We start from the raw sequence: 21,156 nt of genomic DNA on the forward strand, positions 1-21,156 counted from the left end.
TTTAAATATTATTTTATATTGGGGAATTGTGGAAAGAAGTAAAACGATAGCAAATGACACAAGATATTGTAGAGCCCCTTCTATCTTCCTCCAATAGTTAGTGTTGGTATTAAGAAACCACCAATCTAAGTACACTCTATTTAACTATAACCCTAGAATTTTGCAATTTAAAAAACTTATGATTATTAAAACATTGGATCTATCGTGGAAGACGTACAAAAGTAGTGGACCAACATATCTGCATGCCAAAAATTTAGACCTTTTCCATGTTTCCTCCAAACTTAAGTATAAAAGTAATATTACCACAGACCAAATATGGTGTGTCCCATTTGATTTTTAAGTGTCATAGTGTTAAGTTTTATAGTGGAGATACAAGAAGAAGTGAACCAATATTGCCCATTTTAACCGGAAGAAGTGTTCCGCTATATTCTAACTTCATCCCAGATCTAATGTTGACAGAAATTCCGCTTTGAGCAGAATCTGATCTGATCTGATCCCTAATCAACATTTTTATTATACCCTCAGCCATATGGCTACTAGTCGAAATAACGGTTTTAGACCCTAGGTCTCTTTGGACCAAATCCGTTTCAGAACATTTGGAGTCGATCTAGCGATGTCCGTCCGTCTGTCTGTCTGGCTGGCTAGTGCGCACGAAAACTCTCGAAGGGAGTAGCCGATTTGGTCCAAATTGGCTACATCGTAATATTTTTGTCAAACTTAGATCGAATTCGGAGATGGGCAATATCGGTCCACTCATTCTGGTACCTCCCCCACAAAAGGTCGAAATTTTCAAAAGATATATTTTTGGCACAGAGAGAGAAAGGATAATCCGATTTTGCTCCAACTTTGCAAATCTTAATATTTGCGTCAGTGCTAGGTCAAGTGTGAAAATGGATAATATAGGTTCACTCCATCAAGTACCTCCCCCACAAATGGTCAAAATTTTGAAAAATTACAACTTTCATAAAATGTGATGTAGGAGTCCGATTGTCGTCAAATTTCACACATCCCAATGTTTATATTAACCCAAGGTCTGGTGTTAAGATGAACAATATTGGTCCACTCATTCTGGTACCTCCTCCACAAAAGGTCGAAATGTTCAAAAAACATATTTTTTGCACAGAAAGAGAAAGGATAATCCGATTCTGCTCCAACTTTGCATATCCTAAAATTTGCGTCAGTACTAGGTGAGGTGTGGAAATGGACAGTATCGGTCCACTCCATCAAGTACCTCCCCCACAAACGGTCAAAATTTTGAATAATTACAACTCTCATAAAATGTGGTGTAAAAGTCCTATTGTCTTCAAATTTAACACATCCTAATATTTGTATTAACCCATGGTATGGTGTGAAGGGGGAATACATCGGCCCACTCCTTCTGGTACCTCCCCCACAAAATATTAAAATTTTGAGTACCCATGATGCTCATAAAACGCCAAATTAACATCCGACTTGGCACATCTGTCGAAATATTTATATCATATTTTTGGGTCCGATAGGAAATGGGCAATATTGGCCCATTCCTTCGGGACCTGCTCCATAGAGGGTCAGACGTTTGGATAATCTTAACACTAGTCAAAATATATTTAAATAATCGAACATAAGCTGAGGGTATATATCTGGCGGCAATACCGACTGATACTTTTAAACTTGTTTTTTTTTTTTTTTTTTTTGAAATTTCGAATTCTTGCATTTTACATTATACAGGGTGAGATAAAAAAACTGCAACAAAATCAAACGCCATAATTATTACATATTTTTAAATTTTATTCAATTAAGCAAAAATGTCGGAACTAACATCAAATGTTAGAATAAGTTTAGATTTTTTCGAATTGGTCACTTTTGGCACGAATTATGGCCTCCAAACGGCCAATGAAACCGTCACACACTACCCAAATTTTGCTCTGTGATATTTTGGCCCATTCCCGGCGAAGCACTTGCGTGAGGTTTTGTAATAATTCATGGGTGGCGCATGGTAAGTGTGATGGTGCTGAGTCCTGTTGCAATGTCCAAGGTCTGCGGCCAAAATGTTTGCCTGCCCAAGGCTTTTATATACCCTCCAGAATATTTTGGCGATAATATTTGGCATTTATTCTGATGCCACGGTCGATTAATACGAGCGGACAGCGACCATGGGCTGTTATGGCGGCCCACACCATCAGCATGGCCGGCGCTTGAATTCTGGTGGCCATCCGAAGGTGCACATTTTCAGCTGACCTCTTTGGCAAGTAAACACGATCATTTTGTTTCTTTGCAAACTGCTGGACAATGAATGTTTTCTCATCGGAGAAAACCAAATTCGGCAGGTCACCACTTTCGGCCAAGCGAAGCAACTCTTTAGCTCGTTTAAGTCTATTTTCTTTCTGTAGCGGTATAAGTTCTTCCATTTTTTTGAATTTCAATGGTTTTACACCGAGCTAATTTTTCAATATTTGCCGAATAGAATATTGCGATAAGTTCAGCTCACTAGCCATTTTTCGGCCACTGCGACGCGGGTTTCGATCAAGTCGCTTCTTTACTTTACGAACCATTTCAGCTGATGTTGCAGTTTTCTTTCGTCCACTTCCTTGACGTCGGGCTACGCTACCAGTATCACGGTAACGAGCGATGGTACGAGACACCAACAGATTTATTCACATTTAAATGCCTGAGTGCTCTAACGATAGCCACTTGTGGTTTTCCAGCCAAATATAAAGAAATCACACCATCACGCTTGAATTACATCACGAATAATTTTTTTCTGGAAAATTCTCATCAAAATGCTTTTGAACGCTTATAAACAACATAATGAGCTCTCACTTGAATAATTTTAACAGCTTCTCGGACTAGTGGCTTAGAAATGACAGCAGTTTGAAGTTGGTCGCAGTTTTTTCATCTCATCCTGTATATATTTGAATATGAGCCGATCTCGATAAAATTTGATAGCTAAGCAATATCTGATCATGTGATGTCATCTTATTGAAACCACATGTCCTCCACACTCATTTCTTCAATTTTAGGCAAAAAAAAACTTGTTCTCATTTCATGATACTTGACTGTTAGCGCTTGACCTGCCACATTTTAATAAAAAACCCAAAAACCACATCACACAGTGACACGATGAGGATGCATTTTCTTCTCGAGAATCACTCGAGATTTTCCTTGTCCCAAATATAGCAACTGTGCCAATTGACGAAGGCATCAAGATGGACATGGGTCTCGTCACGAAAGATCATTTCGGCAAATTCAGCATTTTCATGTTGTCTCTCCAATACCCAATTAACGAGTTGGATTCGATTTTATTCACATATCTGATTGTAGCAAATTTGCGATTTTACGCTCCCCAACCCAGTTGGAAACGAATTTTGCCATATATGTTCGTAGGACCTCAGGGACGTCGCACAGTGGGGTGCTATCCCCAAAAACGGATTAATTCAGGGAATTATATTACCCTTAGTATATTTGGTATTAACAAGTTAAAAAGTATCAGTCGGTATTGCCGCCAGAGATATACCCTCAGCCTATGTTCGATTATCTAAATATATTTTGACTAGTGTTAAGGTTATTCAAACGTTTGACCCTCTATGGAGCAGATCCCGAAGGAATGGGCCAATATTGCCCATTTCCTATCGGACCCAAAATATTATATAAATATTTCGACAGATGTGCCAAGTCTAAATGGAATCGGATGTTAATTTGGCGATTTATGAGCTTCATGGGTACTCAAAAATTCAATATTTTGTGGGGGAGGTACTTGATGGAGTGGACCGATATTGTCCATTTTCACACCTGTCCTAGCACTGACGCAAATATTAGGATTCGCAAAGTCGGAGCAAATTCGGATTAGCCTTTCTCTTTCTGTGCAAAAAATATATTTTTTTGAAAATTTCGACCTTTTGTGGGCGAGGTACCAGAAGGAGTGGACCGATATTGTTCATCTTAACACAAGACCTTGGGCTAATATAAATATTGGGATGTGTGAAATTTGAAGACAATCGGACTCTTACATACAATTTTATGAGAGTTGTAATTATTCAAAAGTTTGACCATTTGTAGGGGAGGTACTTGATGGAGTGGACCGATATTGCCCATTTTCACACCTGAACTAGCACTGACGCAAATATTAGGATTTGCAAAGTTGGAGCAAATTCGGATTATCCTTTCTCTTCCTGTGCAAAAAATATATTTTTTTGAAAATTTCGACCTTTTGTGGGCGAGGTACCAGAAGGAGTGGACCGATATTGCCCATCTCCGAACTCGATCTAAGTTTGACACAAATATTACGTTGTAGCCAATTTGGACCAAATCGGATACTCCCTTCGAGAGTTATCGTGCGCACCAGCCAGCCAGACAGACAGACGGATGGACATCGCTAGATCGACTAGGGTCTAAAACCGTTATTTCGACTAAGCACGTTTTGGCCATTTCAAATGATATATACCCTCTGTAGCCATATGACTGAGGTTATAAAAATGGGACATGTCGATCCACGTTTCGGCAAGGGCCCCATATAGCGTTACTTCCTAATTTTTGGTATTTTAATTGTTTTGACCATAATTCTAACCTGACATTTGGGGTTAGGAGTATATATAATCTGTTATTGATAGACAATTTTAAGATTGCTCCACTATATGGCTCTATTATATTATATATTATATTACTCTACCTAATTTGCGATATTTTGAAGGTTTCGAACAGAATTGTAAACCCATTCATGAGTAACTTCACATTTTGAGTTCAGAACTGCCAGACTCTCTCCCTGCTTAATTTTGTTGGCCAAATATAACGACACTTCCAAATCTTAGGTATTTTGATAATCTTTCTCTGCAAATTTCTGTGAAGGTGAGTCCACTTTTATATTGACCCTATATAATTATACTTCCTAGTTTTAGGCATTTTGAGGGTTTCAGACAGGGTTTTTTTACAAACTTATTATTTGGTCTTTCATTATACCCTACACCACAAGGTGGTCAGGGTATTATGTCTTTGTGCATTTGTTTGTAACAGGCAAAAGGAAACGAGATAGACCCATAGTTCCTTTTGATGATCTGCATAGAATCACTTTCTGAGTTGATTTATGCATGTCAGTCCGTCTGTCCGTCCGTCCGTCCGTCTGTCCATGCAAACAACATTTGTTTGGCCCAAGGACGAACCCTATTGAAATTGGAGATAATCGGTAAAAATTTAGATATAGCTCCCATATATATCTTCGATTTGCGTTTTATTGTGCACCAAACGTGTAATATCGGCCCGAATAGTATGGAATTTTGCACATACAACCAAATTAGGCCTGAAAATAAGTATGCCAAATTTTATCGAAATCGGTTCAGCTATTTCTGTTCATATATATATTGTTCATCCGATTATATATATTGTTCATCCGATTTGTTATTTTTGTCCTCCGCAGCCATAATATGCACTCTGTAACAACAATATTTGGGGAAATATATCAAATGCAGCTCAGGAATACCTTTGCTAAATTTTATCGAGATCGGTTCAGATTTGGATATAGCTCCCATATATAACTTCGTCCGATTTACCAATTATTGCGAACCAAACGTCTAATATTTGTCCAAATCTGATGGAATTTGGCACATACGACCGAATTTAGTCTATAACGTAGTATGCCAAATCTGGTGAAGATCGGTTCAGATATAGTTATAGCTCCCATATATATTGTTCATCCGATTTATTGTATTTGTTACCCACAGCCGTAATATGCACTCCGTAACAACGATATTCAGGGAAATATATCAAATACAGCTCAGAAATATATTTGCCAAATTTTATCGAGATCGGTTCAGATTTGGATATAGTTCCCTTATATATTTTTATCCGATTTCAAATTAATTTCGCACCAAATGGGAAATACAAGTCCGAATTTAAAAGATACAAATGCTTCGGCATATTTAGTCCTTTCAATTTTAAATTATAATTATATTCATAGCGTGTATGATTGAATTCTCCCATATTAAATGGAGCTCAAGTAAATTAGCAAAGTGGTGTAGGGTATCATAAAATCGGTCCCGCCCGACTTTAGGACTTTCTTTACTGGTTTTTCTGTTGATAAAAACTAAAAAAAAAATGTCAATATAAGACCACGCATAACATAGGTCTCTGTATGACCCAATGGGTTTAGATCCTCTAAATCGATTCAAAGGAATAATTTCGTTGCTCCCATTTATTTATGTTTTTTCAATTGTCATATCAGCAACAAATAACAAAATTGGTTTGAGTTAGAAAAAATAATTTATCCTTCGAAAAACCTTTTTAAATCTGAAGACAAAAATACTACATATTTTTATATAAAAAGGAATAATAATAAAAAATATATAAAAATTGACTGACAATAAAGCCTTCAAATCTGATACAGACCAAAACCTCTTATATATATTAAAAAAAAAACATGTAACAGATTTTTAGAAAATCATGACTATGGTGTTCCTCCCTTAAATCTCTCTCATTGTTTTAAAAAGGATTATCAGTCAATGTTAAAGGTGAGGAAGGTAACCTCGCCACTAATTTTTGAAGAGACTGGATTTTTTTATATAGATTAGAATAGGATAAAAAGGCAAAAGAAACTGATTTAAAAGGAACAAAAATTATTTAAAAAAAATAAAATTTAAATGATTTTAAAGGAACAAAAAAAACAAAGCCGAGAGCTAGATCAAGGTACATTCACCGCAAAATCAATTGGCTATTTTTACCATTTTTTTAATTAAACAAAAACGGCAAAAAACGGCTCGAGTTTTTTTGTTGATTATGAAAGATGACATTCCATACTAAAATACAAAATTAAAATTTTAAGACCTTTTCGATATTATTTTTTTAAACTCCATATACTTTTCGGATATGGCGAAAATATGGTAATATTTTGAATTAAATTTTAAAATATTTTTAAATAATTATTTTTTTAACTTTTTTAATCTAAAATACTGATAACTACCTGTAATCGATGTTTCAATTTTAAAATAATCACTTTTGATGAGAAAAAAAAACTAAATTATTGCAGTTAAAAAAAAAAAAAAAAAAAAACAAAGACAGATTTTTTCCTCCTTCTTGCGAAAAAGTGAAATATTTCTCCACTTTGCCACTGTATAATTTTCGGTACTGAAGTAGAAGTTAGTGTTCTATAATAGATTAAAAACATTTATTTCAAAAGACGAATTTAATTTTTCAATTAATCTCCGTGTTTTGTGATTTCACCCCTCTGTGCGTCGTTCGTTGTTATGATAAGTTAAAATTACCTTGTAACGGGTTATGCGGATATCAATTTTTGCCGTGTCCATTTAGTTGATAACTCACTATTTATTTTTAGCTTTCTAATTAAAATATCTCTATCAGGTATACAGACATTTTCATTAATAGCCATTGTGGTTTGGCAACAAAATGTTGTTGTTATTATTTTTCCACTTCATATCCAAAATCCACCTAACGTGTTTGTGGGCAATAATTTACTTTTGTTTTAAACAATTTCGCATAGCAGTTTTGTTTCTGCTGTTGCTGTCATTAATGTCAGTTTAACCACTTGAAAGGACGCACTTTAGACAGACAGAAGAGCACTTCTCCGTGTGTGTGTGTGTGTGGGTTTTTTATTATTATAGCAACAAACATCATCAACGTACCATTAACATGGCCAGAAGAGACATGCATAATGACGTAGCCTTAGTCCTTGTGATAAAGTGATGTGGTTGTTGCTGTTTGGAGGATGACGATGGCGATGGAATGTCAAATGTGTTGTAATGAAACACAAGAGCAGCAGCAATGACAACAGGTATGGATATATAAATTATAAAAAATGTTTATATTAATATAAAAATATGATTAAAGTTTATAATATTTAAGATTGAAAGTGGTCACGTTTTAATGTTTTTTTCCGATTTGGTTCAAACTTGGTACATCGTAATATTATAATCAAAATTAGATCGAGTTCGGAGATGGGCAATATCGGTCCACTCCTTCAGGTAACTCCACCACAAAAGGTCGACATTTAAAACCAGTAAAGAAAGTCCAAAAGTCGGGCGGGGCCGACTTTATGATACCCTACACCAATTTGCTAATTTAGTAGAAATCCGCATAACAATTAAAAGTTTTTATGGGAGAATTCAATCATACACGCTATGATTATAATTATAATTTAAAGTTCAAGGGACTAAATATGCCGAAGCATTTGTATCTTTCAAATTCGGACTTGTATTGCCCATTTGGTCCAAAATTAATTTGAAATCAGATAAAGATATATATGGGAGCTATATCCAAATCTCAACCGATCTCGATAAAATTTGGCAATGATATTTCTGAGCTGTATTTGATATATTTCCCTGAATATCGTTGTTACGGAGTGCATATTACGGCTGTGGGTAACAAATATTACAAATCGGATGAACAGTATATATAAGAGCTATAGCTATATCTGAACCGATCTCGACAAAATTTAACATATGTATTTCTGAGCTGTATATGATATATTTCCCTGAATATCGTTATTACGGAGTGCATATTACAGCTTTGGTTAACCAATATAACAATTCGGATGAACAATATATATGGGAGCTATAGCTATATCTGAACCGATCTTCACCAAATTTGACATACTAGCTTCTAGACTCAATTCGAAAGTCGTAAGTGCCAAATTTCATCCATTTTGGACAAATATTAGACGTTTGGTGCACAACCAAAGGTAAATCGGACGAAGTTATATTTGGGAGCTATATCCAAATCTGAACCGATCTCGACAAAATTTAACATGTGTATTTCTGAGTTGTATTTGATATATTTCCCCAAATATTGTTGTTACAGAGTGCATATTACGGCAGCGGAGGACATAAATAACAAATCGGATAAACAATATATATGGGAGCTATAGCTATATCTGTACCGATTTCGATCAAATTTGGCATACTTATTTTCAGGTCCAATCTGATCGTACGTGCAAAATTCCATACTATTCGGACTGATATTACACGTTTGGTGCACAATAAAAAGCAAATCGGACGAAGATATATATGGGAGCTATATCTAAATTTTGACCGATTATCTCCAATTTCAATAGGGTTCGTCCTTGGGCCAAACAAATGACTTGTGCAAAATTTCATCTGGATAGGGCAATAAATGCGAACTGTACTTTGTTTACAAAAATACATGGACAGACGGACGGACGGACATGCATAAATCGACTCAAAATGTGATTCTATGCAGATCATCAAAAGGAACTATGGGTCTATCTCGTTTCCTTTTGCCTGTTACAAACAAATGCACAAAGACATAATACCCTGACCACCCTGTGGTGTAGGGTATAGAAATATATACTGGACAGAAAGAGAAAGGATAATCCAATTTTTCCTCAACTTTGGAAATTCTAATATTTGCATCGGTGGTAGATAAGGTGTACCTCCCTGAAGTACCTCCCCAACAAAAGGACAAAATTTAGAATAATTATAACTCCTATAAATTGAGGTGTAACAGTCCGATTGTCTTCAAATTACACAGACCACAATATTTTTAATAACTCAAGGTCTGGTGTGAAGATGGGTAGTGTCAAAGTTTTGAATAACCAAAACGATTATTAAATCCGAAATAAGCAAATGATTCTCTTCAAATTATGCACATCACAATATTTTCATTAAGCCAAAGTCTTGTATGAAGATGGAATATATCGTTCCCCTCCTTCTGGAACCTCCCCCACAAAGAGTAAAACATTTTGAATATCCATGAAGTTTATAAAACCCGAAATTAAGATCCGATTTCATTCAGATTTAGTACAACTCAACATTTTTATCTACACAATATATGTTATATATATGGTAGAGATCGGACCACTCCTTCTGGTACCTCCCCCATAAAGGGTCAAAATTTTGAATAATTATAAATCTTATCAATAGTGATTTTTGAGTCAGATTGTCTTCAAATTACACACATCACAATATTTGTATTAACCCAAGGTATGGTGTGAAGATAGAATATATCGGTCCACTCCTTCTGGAACCTCCCCCACAAAGGGTCAAAATTTTGAATATCCATGAAGCTCATAAAACGCGAAATTAACATCCGATTCTACTCAGACTTGGCACATCTCGATATTACAATCAACACAAGATCTGTAATAATGGTGGTAAAAATCGGACCATACCTTCAGGTACCTCCCCCACGAAGGCTCAAAATTTTGAATATCCATAAAGCTCATAAAACGCGCAATTAACATCCGATTCCATTTAGACTTGGCACATCTCGATATTTCCATTAACACAAAATCTGTTATAAAAATGGTAGAGATCGGATCATTTCATCTGGTAACTCCCCCACATGGGCTTTAAGATTTTTAAAAAAGAAATTCTCAAAAAAAATCCCAATAAGCATCCAACCCTCTTCAAAGTTCACACATACAAACATTTTTGCTAACACAAGATCTGTTGTGAAGATGATATATATCTGCGAACCTCCCCACCAGAGGGCTGCAACGAGTATGCAAAAATTCAACCACACTCGGTTTCTTACACGATTTTTGTTGATGCAGTCGTTTAGTTTGATCTGAATGAAATGACCGTTTTCGCATCGGATCGAATCGAACGCTCAGTTTGAATCACTTCATTCACAATCGAATATGAGTGTTCGAGACGGTTTGATGTGTTCAGCAGAATTTAAATGAGCAATCACAACTGTGATTGTTTTCTTTGAATCGAGTTCGCTCAGCGTCATTGTTTATTCAACCATTCAATCAAGTTGGGACAGTTTATTTTGACTTACATATATAATATTTGAAATGGAAGAATGTTGTGATAGTGCGACCGAAATTGTTGCAAGTAGAAACTATACACGTGTAGGTAAAAGAAAAGCTCGAAGTTTGGGAAAAATCTTGATAAATATTTTAAAATAAAAATATAATAAAAAAAATAATAAAAAAATATTTAAACATTTTTATTTACTCAATACCAATGATGTGTTTCGGTATTAAAAATATTAATATTGTTATTTAGAAATAAGTCACTGAAGTCTCACATACCAAAAACCCAAATAAAATGAAAAAATTGTCTGTTTATTAAATATAATTTGCACCGATTTTTTAATGGGGACAGCTTTTAGTTATGAAATCCTTTGTAAAATTACAATCATGATTTCGCTCAGATTCGAACATTTGTGTTTTAATAAAATCAAATCACTCACTTAACTGGGATGAATCAAACCGACAAGACTCCTCATAGATGATCGACCCGTTATGAACAATTCAACATAAGTTCGTAAACAAATAAATCATGGGAGCTGTTTGATTGCGAACACAACACTTCGATCAATACATGTTTGATCACAACTTTTTCGTTTGGCTTGAGCAACTCGAATAAACATGTTAAATCTGACCGACTGATTGAGTTTGATTGTATTTCTACTGTGTGTGATCAAGCCTACTCAATCAAACTCATTGCAGCCCTCTGCTCCCCACATAACTTGCAAAACAAAAAATCAGCGCTTCTTTACAACTTGCTAAATCTAAATATTTCTCTAAACCAGAAATCTGAGAAGATAAAAATAAATGGGTCATAGGTGACTTACAGGGTGAGATGGAAAAACTGCAACCACCTTCAGACTAATGAAAATTTCCTAGCCACTCGACAGAGAGCTGTTAAAATTATTCCAGTGACAGCTCATCATAATGTTTACAAGCGGACAAAAGCTTTTTGGTGAGAATTTTCCAGAAAAAAAGTTATTCGTGATGGAATTCAAGCATTATAGTGTGATTTCTTTTTAATTTTGGCTGGAAACCCAAGTGGCTATTGATAGAGCACTCCAGCTTTTAAATGTGAATAAATCTTTTCTGTCTCGTATCATCGCTCGTCACTGTGTACTGGTAGCGTAGCCCGACGTCAAGTAAGTGGACGGAAGAAAACAGCAACATCAGCAGAAATGGTTCGGAGAATAAAGAAGCGACTTGATCGAAACCCGCGTCGCAGTTGCCGAAAAATGGCTCGTGAGCTGAACATATCGCAATATCCCATCGGCAAATATTGAAAAATGAGCTGGGAGTAAAGCTATTGAAATTCCAAAAAGTGCAATAACTTACACCGCAACAAAAGAAAATAGACATAAAAAGAGCTAAAGAGTTGCTTCGCTTGGCCCAAAGTGGTGAACTGCAGAATTTGGTTTTATCCGAGGAGGAAACATGCGTTGTCCAGCACTTTGTAAACAAACAAAATTATCGTGTTTACTTGCCAAAGAGGTCAGCTGAAAATGTGCACCTTCGGTTGGCCACCAGAACTCAAGCGCCGGCCATGATGATGGTGTGGGCCGCCATAACAGCCGATGACCGCTCTCCGCTCGTATTAATCGACCGTGGCATCAGAATAAATGCCTAATGTTATCGCGAAAATATTCTGGAGGGTATATTAAAGCCTTGGGCACGCAAACAATTTGGCCGCAGACCTTGGAAATTCAGCACCATCACACTCCATCCAAGAATGGTTACAAAATGAGATTCCTTGCTTCATTTCCTGTGCGCAATGGCCACCATAATCTCCGGATACCAATCCGTTGGACTATTGTGTCTGGAGAATTTTGGAAGGCAAGGTTGGCACTAAAAAATACCAAAGTGCCGATCACCACAAGCAAGCGCTTCCCCGGGAATGGGCCAAAATACCGCAGAGCAACATTCGGGCAGCGTGTGACGGTTTCATCGGCGGTTTGAAGGCCAAAATTCATGGCAAAGGTGACCAATTCGAACAAATCTAAACTTATTCTAAAATTTGATGCTATTTCCGACATTTTTTTGCTTTCATTTAATAAAATTTGAAAAAATTTAAAAATTATGCCGGTTGACTTTGTTGCAGTTTTTTTTTTTATCTCATACTGTATAGCCAGAATCTAATTTCGAGCGTCGACTTGATTACTGATCAGCTCGTATTTGAAAAAAAAAAATCATAGAAAATAAAGGCGAATATAGATCTGAAGTCTCCCTTCTATTTGGGATCTATATTCGCATTTATTTTATAGGTTTTGTTTTTCAAATACGAGTTGATCAATAATCGAGTTGACGTTCGAAATTGGATTCTGAAAGTAATTTGTGACTTTAAGTAACTTCTCCAATGTAAAACAATCGTTCATAAGTGGCCTATTGTTCATTGGTGATTTATGGTCCATTGGAGAGTATTTTTTTTTCTTCAGCACAAATGAACGTGGAAGATTTTGCTCTATAGGGTTTGAGTTTTCATTAATTATAATTTCCATTCATTTTCACAAAAAAACTCCTCTAATTATTCAGCATATTAAATTATGGCAAGCAACACGAAATAAAAAATATGTTTAATTTCTCCAACATTAAGCATTGTCGTTTTTTATCATCCCTATAATTATTCATGACCCAGCGACACAAATAAAAATTCCCTACACTTTATTATGTCGCATTTTGTTCAAAATGTCTTAATTTTATATGAACTCTGGCGCCAACAAAAAAAAGTACCCAAAAGTCAAATAATTTAAGTGATGATCACACACACACACCCATTCACGTCCCATGTCACCCAATTTTCGCCCAAATGCAAAAACCAAAAATCCGACATTTCCAAGGACGTTTTAAAGTACTCTGACAGTAGACAAATGCAATCAACCTTTGCCGTGTTTGGGGAGAAGGAAGCAGAATCAGAAGAAGACGAAAAAAAAAAACACCCAAAACAATCTTAGCCAAATACTTGCCATGTCAAAATGTCAGCCAGTGTCAGTGTATGTTCGAACATCGTGAACACTAAATGAATGTATGAATGAACGAACGTACCAACGAACGAACAAGTGAACAAACGAACGTTCATGTAAATGGCTAAGGGACCATTTAGTTGAGTTTTCCGTTTTATTGTTGCCAGCGCTTAAGTATGGCATTATTCCGTCATGAGAGGTAAAAATCAGGTTAAATTTAGTCAAATGATTTATTGTGGAAAATTTGTGCCAAAATACCATTCGCTTGTCGTCTGATTAATTAATATGTCCATTGATAACGAGAAGAGACATAGAGAGAGAGAGAGAGAGAGAGAGAGAGACGGCTATGTTGAGTCAGTAGTAATGATGGGAGGGATTTTTTCAGTCATCTCCTAAACCTTCAATTTTGCATAATCTAAGAAGACTTTATGAAGACAGCAAACGAAATGTTTCAACTAAAAAATTCATTAGATAGTTATTTTTTTCCGGCGATAAACTTCAATAACTTGTTTAGCGAAAAGGCGGAAAAATATGAATAGCAAATATTGACCGATTTTATTTAAAAAAAAACTGGTTAAAAAGTATCAGTCTGTTTTGCCGACGGAGATATACCCTCAGGCAACGTTCGATTATTTAAATATATTTTGACTTCTGTTCTGATTTTCAAATTGTTGACCCTCTATGGAGTAGGTTTTGAAGGAATGGGCCAATATGATCCATTTCGCATCCGAACGAAATATTATTCCGACTTGCCAGGCTTGGACTATATTGGGTACTTCCTCCAATTTATATGAGATATGTGATAATTTTTAGAAAGTATTAAAATTTTCGTGAGGTACAAGATATAGTCGACCGAAGTATTCCATTTTCATGGTTCATCTAATGCAGATAAAAATATTGGTATAGGAAAAATTACAATCAAACAGAACATTCATATCCAATTTTATGCGAAATTATAAATTCCATATTTATCTCAAGTTTTTGGTTGAAAGAAAAATTTAGATATAGAAAGTTGTAAGGAATCGCCAGCTTATTTCGCAAATTATGACAGATAAAAGCATTGAAAATTGTGACCCTTTGTGGGTGAGGTACCAGCAGTGGTTCGCAGATATATACCATCTTCACAACAGATCTTGCGTTAGCAAATATATTTGTATGTGTGAAATTCGCATTCTTTGAGCGTTTCGTTTTTCCAAATCTTGAACGCTATGTGGGGCAGGTAACAGAAGAAATGGTCCGATCCCTACCGTCTTTATAGCAGATCTTGCGTTGATGGAAATATTGAGATGTGCCAAGTCTGAATGGAATCGAATAATAATTTCCCGCTTTATGAGCTTCATGGATATACAAAATTTTGACCCTTTGTGGGGGAGGTACATGAAGGAGTGGACCGAAATATCCTATCTTCACAGCAGATCTTGTGTTAGTAGAAAAATTGGATGTGTGAAATATTAAGAGAAACGGATGCGTATTTCGGTTTTTTAAAATCGTTTTGGTTATTTAAAACTTTGATCTTTGAATGGTTCGATCTCCACCATCTTTGTAACACATCTTGCGTTGAGATGTGGCAAGTCCGAATGGAGTCGGATGTTAATTTCGCGTTTTATGAGCTTCATGGGTATTCAAAATGTTGACCCTTTGTGGCGGAGGTACCAGTAGGAGTGGTCCGATATATCCCGATATATATTCACAGCAGGTCTTGTATTAGCAGAAATTATGAGATGCGTGAAATATGAAGAGAAATGGATACTTATTTTCGATTTTATAACCGTTTTGGTTATTCAAAATTTTGACCCCTTGTAGAGGAGGTACCAGAAGTAATGGACCGATATATATTTCATCTGGGTTAGTAAAAGTATTGTGATGTGTGTAGGTGGAAAGCAATCAGCCTCTTACATCATACTTTATTAGAATTATAATTATACTAAATTTTGACCCTTTGTTTGGGGAGGTAATTGGTGGTGTGGGCCGATAGTGTCCATTTTCGCACCCGACTTAGCACTGATGCACATATCAGGAGTTGAACAAAATAGAATATTCATTCTTTCTCAATGAGGTAAATAATTTTCTGTAAAAATGTTGGTCTTTTGTGGGCGAGGTACCAGATGGGTGGGCCGATTTTGCTTATCTCCGAACTCGATCTAATTTAAATAATAAAATGACGATGTACCAAGTTTGGATCAAATCGGATAATACCTTCGAGAGTTATAGTACGCAGCACCCAGACAGACCGACGAATGAATGGACGGACATATCTAAATCGACTCCAAAGGTCCTAAAACGGATTTAACCCAAGAAGACCTAGGGTCTAAACCGTTATTTCGCCGTTATTGCTGAGGTTATAAAAACAAGTTAGGACGTACATGTAGGTTATGCCGAATGATATATACCCTTCGCAATTGTCTTTTTATCTACATATAGAAAAAAGAAGTGCAATAACTGACTGACCAATCTGAAATCAAAATCCAGACAAATTGGCTGAAGCTAGAATCTTGAAATTTTGCATAAGGCTGGGTTTTTGGAAGTTCGTACCACAAAGGTACCAAAAGGACTAAAATGTAATAAAAATTTAATACTTTGTATTGAACAATCGAAATTGGCTAGAATTCTGAAATGTGGGATGAGAAACACTGCCATTGTGCAGTATCAATGCACCAAATGGTTTTTGGAAATTACAACTTAAAGGTTACGAAAATTCTAAAATCGTACTGAATTTCTAAAATGGTACCATTTCGTATTAAGTGAACGGATAGAGCTAAAAACTTGAAATTTTGCAAATTATTTTAAAATCAAGGTTGGAAAGTAATTTTGACATATGCTGGTGGTTTTGGAAATGTGTACTACGTGTACGAACTGCACTAAATGGTACTAAATTTGGAAAAGTTTGGTTTAGGTAACGAATGAAGTTGGAATTTCGAAATTTTGTATTTGGATCCCTGTTGGTAGTAGGTTTGAAATATTAAATTTATTATTAATGTCGCTCTTCATGTGTAGCCTGGACATATGGAGGTGGTTTTGGAAATGTCTACTCTAAGTACCGAAAAGTACTGAATTGTACTATATATGGTATTGGCTGTAGAGATGGAGATAAAGGTCTGAAATTTAAAATTAGGATTCCTTATGGTATCTGTCTTTGATGTCGGTGGTTTACGTCCTATATTTATACGAAAAGTATTAAATGGTACTAAATTTGGTATTGGGTGAAGGTATAGGGCTGGAATCATCAAATTTGACATCGAGGTCTCTGTTAGTATCTAAAAATTTTGTGGTTACGATTGCTGTTCGTATGTAGCCTGGACATATGGAGGTGTTTTGGAAATGTGTACTATACATGTACGAACGAAGAGTACAAAATAGTACTAAATTTGGTATTGCGTAAGGGATAGAGCTGGAATCCTCAAATTTGACATTGAGCTCCCTATTGATATCTGGAATTGAGATATGAAGTTTGTTTTGAGCACGTGTACTAATTTTAGCATTAGGTGAAAGAATAAATATGAGATTCTAAAAACTGATATTTACTTGTTTTATGGTTTACATATGGAGACGTTGAAACAATTTTGGTCAGAAAAATTAGATGTGTGGCCATTGTGCAATGATTCTACTAACATACTCCTCGGTAGACTTCAAAATAAAAGATTTTTAGGACTTTTAGGTGTAAAAGAAAAACGTATTCCTATAATTCTTTCCGAAAAAAAAAAACAAATTAGAATAGTGTAAAAAATCTTGAAAATCTGAAAATTTATTATGATGTATGATGTTTTGATTAAAAAATCTTCTCAAGCTGAACAAATTGTGCATTTTGAGTTCCCAAAAGGGCCTAACACGAATTGTTGGAACGAGTCTAGAATTTAAAGTACGACTTTCCGAATATTCGGGGCTATTCCTAAATATATATTTTGGAATATCTAATAATCTAATAACTTACTAGTAATCAGTCAAGTCCACTTAGAATTTCCCACTACCTTAAAAAATTTTCTTTGGAAAATCCTCGCTTATTGGTCCTTGAAAAAAATATTCATTTTATAATACACTTTTATTGGTCTGCTGGTCCTTGAAAAAATATTCATTTTAAAATACATTTTTATTGGTCTGCTGGTCCTTGAAAAAAATATTCTTTTAAAATCCAATTTTATTGGTCTGCTGGTCCTTGAAAAAATATTATTTTAAAAATCCACTTTTATTGGTCTGCTGGTCCTTGAAAAAATATTCTTTTAAAAATCCACGCTTATTGTTTAGCTGGTCCTTGAAAAAATATTCTTTTAAAAATCCACGTTTATTGTTTAGCTGGTCCTTGAAAAAATATTCTTTTAAAAATCCACGCTTATTGTTTAGCTGGTCCTTGAAAAAATATTCTTTAAAATCCAGGCTAAATGGTCTGCTGGTCCATGAAAAAATATTCTTTTAAAAATCCACGTTTATTGATCTACTGGTCCATTTAAAAATATTCTTTTAAAAATCCACGTCTATTGAATTACTGGTCATTGAAAAAATATTATTTTAAAAATCCACGCTTATAGGTCCGGTGGTCCTTGAGAAAATATTATTGCAAAAATCAACGCTTATTGTTTCGCTGGTCCTTGAAAAAATATTCTTTTCAAAATCCACGCTTATTGTTTAGCTGGTCCTTAAAAAAAATTCTTTTAAAAATACACGCTTATTGCTTCGTTGGCATTGGAAAATTTATGACCTAGAAAATATATATTTTTTATTTCATGATTTTTGAAAAAAAAAAAATCTTAAACAAACTCTCGATTATTAATCTGTTAGTCCTTGAAAGGGCATTTCATGTCTCATGCGTAATCTTGTTTTAGAACATAAAATTGTAATGCAAAAGTTCTGTTTTCATTCATTTGCAGTCAATGCCAATGTAACCACCTCTTAAAGTTTTCCATACGAATCAATAAAATAGTTCTATTAACTTTGTGTTTTGTTTCATTTTATTGCGGACAAAGTGCCAAACCATTGGAATTGTAATAACGAAGAAAACAAAAACAATAAATTCTTTCTAAACATTCATTACGCACGTAAATTGACGTTAAAGTCGCACACACAAAGTTTATGCAATAAAACAATGGACCAGAAGAGCATTAACAACAACACCACAACAATTTTCTATTATTAAGCGGCAATAACGATGAACGACGCCATCTATATGTGCATATACACGTGCATACGAAAAAAGGGATGCCAATATGGGACGTACTAAAAGAGTGGGCTAAGTTGGTAGGAATAAATTGAAGACGTCAAATAAAAAACAATCAAAACTAGAAATTATCAAATTATATGTATTTTCGAAATTCCCAGAGCTGAGATATCTTAAAAACCCACGAATAAATGGGAAATATGTTAGAAGATATTGAAATAGTTGGGCGAAAGGAGTCCTTTTTATAACAACAGCCATATCGCTAGTTATACCCTCAGTCATATGGCTAGAGAGGGATATATATCATTTGATACGGCCAAAACGCGCTTTATCGAAATAATGGTTTTAGACACTAGGTCCTTTTGAACCAAATCCGCTTCAGGATATTTAGAGTCGATCTAGCGATGTTCGTCCGCCCGTCTGTCTGTCTGGCTGGCTAGCTTGTGCGCAAGATAACTCTCGAAGGGAGTATCCGATTTGGTCCAAACATGGTACTTTGTAATATTATTATCAAGCTTACATCGAGCTCGGAGATGGGCAATATAAGTCCACTCCATCTGATACTTTCCCTACAAAATGTCGAAATTTTGAAAAAAAAAAAAAATTTGGCTGCACAGAAAAAGAAAGGATAACTCGATTTTGCTCCAACTTCGCGAAATCTAATATTTGAATTAGGGTCAGGTTAGGTTCGAAAATGGACAATATCGGTCCACTGCATCAAGTACCTCCTCCACAGAGGGTCAACATTTTGAACAATAATAACTTTTATAAAATGTGATGTAAGCGTCCGAATGTCTTCAAATCTCCGATATACCAATTAATTTATTAACTGAAGGCCTGTTATGAAGATGGAATATATTGGTCGATTCCTTCTGGTACCTCCCCCACAAAGGGTCAACATTCTGAATAACTATGAAGCTCATAAAACGCGAAATTAACATCTGATTCCATTTAAATTTGGCGCATCTCATTATTTCCATGAACACAAGATCTGTTATAACCAGTAAGAAAAGCTCAAAAGTCGGGCGGGGCCGACTGTATGCATATTTAGTAGAGCTCTCGTAAAAAGGTTTATACAGGGCATTTCGGAGCTCTATGAGATATTTGGTACAAAATCAAAATCCATCTAATTCTATCGTGCATTTTACGAGCTATAGCTATCTCTGAACCGGGTTTCTCCAAATTTGACGTATTAGCTTCTAGACTGAATTCGGTCTTATGTACGAAAATTCATGCCATTTGGGCTGATATTGGCCATTTGATGCACAATTAACACGAAATCGGATGAGGATATATATGGGAGCTATAGCTATATCTGAACCGATTTTTACTAAAATTGGTTGTACTTGCTTCTAAGCTGGTTTCGGTCGGATTTGCCAAAATAGATGCTATTACGGCCATTTGGTGGTCAATCACCCGAAATCGGATGAAGATATGGGAGCTATATCCAAATCTGAACCGATTTCGGTAAAATTTAAAACAGCTATTCCTGGGCTGTATCTTTTATCTGGCACCAAATATCATTCTTGTGGAGTGCATATTACGAATGTGAGAGGCTTAAACACCAAATCGGATAAAACATATATATGGGAGCTATAGCTGTTTCTGAACCGATTTTCTCCAAATTTGTTGTATTTGCTTTAAGGCTAATCTCGGTCACATGTGCCAAAATTCGGGCCATTTGGGCTAATATTGGCCATTTGGTGGTCAATTAACACGAAATCGGATGAAGATATATATGGAAGCTATATCCAAATCTGAACTGATTTCGATAAAATTTAAAACAGCTATTTCTGTGCTCCATCTAATACCTGGTACCAAATATCACGGTTGTGGAGTGCATAGTAGGAATGTGAGGGACTTAAAGATCAAATCGGATGAAAGATATATATGGGAGCTATAGCTATATCTGAACCGAATTTGATATACTTGCTTCTAGGCCGAACTCGGTTGGGTGTGCCAAAATTCAGGTAATTTGGACTGATAGTGGACATTTGGTGCACATTTAACCCGAAATCGGATGAAGATATATATGGGAGCTATATCTAAATTTGATACGATTCCAATTTCAATAGGGTTCGTCCTTGGGCCACAAAAAAGTTTTTTGGAAAATTTCATCTCAATCGGATAATAAATGCGACCTGCATTTTGTTCACAAGAATACACGGACAGACGGACGGACGGACAGACGGACTGACATGCATAAATCGACACAGAAAGTGATTCTATGAAGGTTCTCAAAAGTAACTATGGGTCTATCTCGTTTCCTTCTCCATGTTACAAACAAATGCACAAAGACATAATACCCTTACCACTATATGGTGTAGGGTATAAAAATGGTCGAGATCGGACCATTA

At 35.5% G+C, this 21,156-nt stretch overlaps 1 protein-coding gene across 5 annotated transcripts in view; it reads right to left on the reverse strand.

The window, feature by feature from the left end:
- The window catches only part of LOC101890662 (Ca(2+)/calmodulin-responsive adenylate cyclase), a 320,493-nt gene that overhangs the window by 82,261 nt on the left and 217,076 nt on the right, over positions 1 to 21,156 (reverse strand). The gene's annotated exons all lie outside the window — the stretch shown is intronic.

Source organism: Musca domestica, unplaced genomic scaffold (genome assembly GCF_030504385.1).
Source record: "Musca domestica strain aabys unplaced genomic scaffold, Musca_domestica.polishedcontigs.V.1.1 14, whole genome shotgun sequence".
Taxonomy (NCBI): domain Eukaryota; kingdom Metazoa; phylum Arthropoda; class Insecta; order Diptera; family Muscidae; genus Musca; species Musca domestica.